This window comes from Mycteria americana, chromosome 5 (genome assembly GCF_035582795.1).
Source record: "Mycteria americana isolate JAX WOST 10 ecotype Jacksonville Zoo and Gardens chromosome 5, USCA_MyAme_1.0, whole genome shotgun sequence".
Taxonomy (NCBI): domain Eukaryota; kingdom Metazoa; phylum Chordata; class Aves; order Ciconiiformes; family Ciconiidae; genus Mycteria; species Mycteria americana.
The window spans coordinates 64,025,307-64,027,714 of NC_134369.1; the positions used below are offsets into that span (position 1 = coordinate 64,025,307).

Here is a 2,408-nt window from a genome sequence, read left to right on the forward strand (position 1 = left end):
TGAAGCTGCAGACACTGATGGTTGGATGAAACCTAAGTTCCTGGCAAAAAAAGACACAAATAGGCAGGACGCTCTGTGGGCATCTGGAAGAAAGAAAGGAGATTAAAGACCTGAAACTTCTTCAATCTCCATACATTTAGGAGGTATTTCTCTTCAAAGAGGAGACATGGCAGAAAGCTGGGGAAATGTTATTACTGCAGAAAGAGAGGAGAATGTGAATTAATTGCCCAAGCACTCATGGTGAGCTGTCACCCTCACCTAAAGCAGCTCTGGGAGGTTTGGGGTGCCAAAGAAGCAAAGAAACAGGGAAGTCTACAAAGAGAGCCATTAGCAAGACCAGAGTGAGCTACCAGACTTCTTCCTTTTCTCCCTTCAGCAAAATACAGTTTATTCACACAACTAATCCACATTTCTGAGTAGAAAAATATCTCCCCAAGCAACAGAAAGCTTAGTGTTCCCAAGCTGGGCACCCGAGCCAATATTGTATTAGGAATCTAATCTAAAAGCTGAGCACATGCCTTGTTGCTGCCAATCAAGTTCTGGTAGCAATGATAGAAACGTAAAGAAATACACACATGTGAAATACCTCCTTACTGAAGCACATATATTTGTTGCACTAAGGGTACATGCACCTAAATGGGGGAGAGCACTGTGTTTCTTTGCCTGACTCACCCGCAGTACCCATGGTAAGCAGCATATGCCGAGGTGCCAGAAGTTTGGAGGGTGTGTGTGGGTAACGTAGGGAGGACCGATCCATCTCAGATAGCTTTACTTCCTCTTTCTAAGTTCACAGGAGTGCAGAGCAGATCTGATTCATACCTATTTCAAGTCACTACCCATTGCCCCCAGTATCGCCTGCACAGGAAGAGCGTTCAATCTGAAGGTATCACTTCTCTAAAAACCATAAAAGAACACAGAACTAGATACATGATTCTCAAAAGAAAAAATGTAAAAAAATCCAAACCCGAGGAACCAGAACCATGCAACAGGAAGGTGGCATGCTGTCACCAGGCTGACTCAGAGCGAAGGCTGGCCACAAGACCCCCTCACACAAGTCCCAGAGCAAAAGCCGACACAGATCTACAGTCTTCTTCCTCACCCGTCTTGAGGGCATTTGCACTGTCAATGCCTAAACATAAAAAAGTCTGAAGCTTGAGCTGCAAGAAGTGAGGACTCTTTGGAAAAACCTGGAATATGCCTGTCCTCATATTCTAGGAGGGAAACCTTATTTTCCAAAGGCCTGCATATTCAGTGCATATTCATTTAGTATTTCTGGATAAATGCAAAATGACAAACGCAGTACTCACAGCTCCTGCTCTTGTTGTCCGCAAAAGGCACATCCCTTGCATCTGATACACATTGCCTGTTCCATAAGCCTCCCTTGAAATGCTCGTATGAAGCATCCTCCACTGAAAGCTTTGTCTTCTACCAGTGCAAACATTCTTCACTGTAGCCTGATTTGTGTCCCTTCAGGGGACTTGGTCTGGTGAAATCCAGCAACAGGATGAAGTGCAGAAAAGGTAGACACAGACAGCAATGGTTGGACCAAGCAGTGTAAAGGAGCACTGCTCTGGTTGGTATAAGGAGCTTATATGGTCTTGCATGGTTGTCGTGAATTCATTGGCACCCAAATGACCTAAGAAGAGGCAGAATAAGAGTTACAGGCCTTGCTTAAAAGGGATTTCAGCCTCAGTTGGGGATGCAGAGACTGAGCCTTGCAGACCACCTAAAGGAATGCAACATAGACAGGCAAACCTTGTCCAACATTAATAAATCAGCCCCTATGAGCCAGGCTAGCAAGGGTTAGAGCCTCATAGCTGCATCTCCTTGGGATCCAAATGAAGCCACAAAGACGTGGTCAGAGCAGGACAATGCAGTCTCCCACGGGGTTGTTTCACAGACAGGGTGATATGGGACAGAGCTGTGCCCACATGGCTCCACTGTGTCGTTTCCCTGTAAAGAGCAAAGAGCACATGGCAACTAGGAAATGCAAGTCAATTATAGACCAGAAAATCAAATAGCAGTGCCATGTGCTGTGACCAGTGCCCTGCACTCCCCGTGCACAATCCAAGTACAAAGGATATAGATGGTAAAGAGCTGGTACAAGATGTCCCCACTTTGAAACTGTCAAGTTACGGTTTAAGAAGGGAAGAGGTCATCCTCACATGCTCTCCAGTACCCTGGGAAAGAGAGAGGGTTTGGAGATGGGGGCCACACTTGGTTCTTTTTTTTCTGAAGTGGTTTGAATGCTCAGCCCACTCAACCTGGCAAGCTCTGGGATGCTAACACAACCCAAAACCCTAAGCAAGCATCTTGTTGTCTGAAATCGGCACTCTTGCCCATTGTAAGAGCAGTCTGGGTAACTATCTAGACCTCCATTCATGGCTTTAACAGAGCTGCTTTTAATG

At 45.7% G+C, this 2,408-nt stretch overlaps 1 long non-coding RNA gene across 1 annotated transcript; it reads right to left on the reverse strand.

Moving 5' to 3' along the window:
* Positions 1-686: 686 nt before the first annotated feature.
* On the reverse strand, positions 687-2,053 carry LOC142409797 (uncharacterized). Its single transcript, XR_012775775.1, has 3 exons — positions 1,756-2,053; positions 1,308-1,636; positions 687-894 (listed from the first exon to the last, which is right to left on the reverse strand). It is a non-coding gene; the product is annotated as an uncharacterized LOC142409797 (long non-coding RNA).
* Positions 2,054-2,408: the final 355 nt, after the last annotated feature.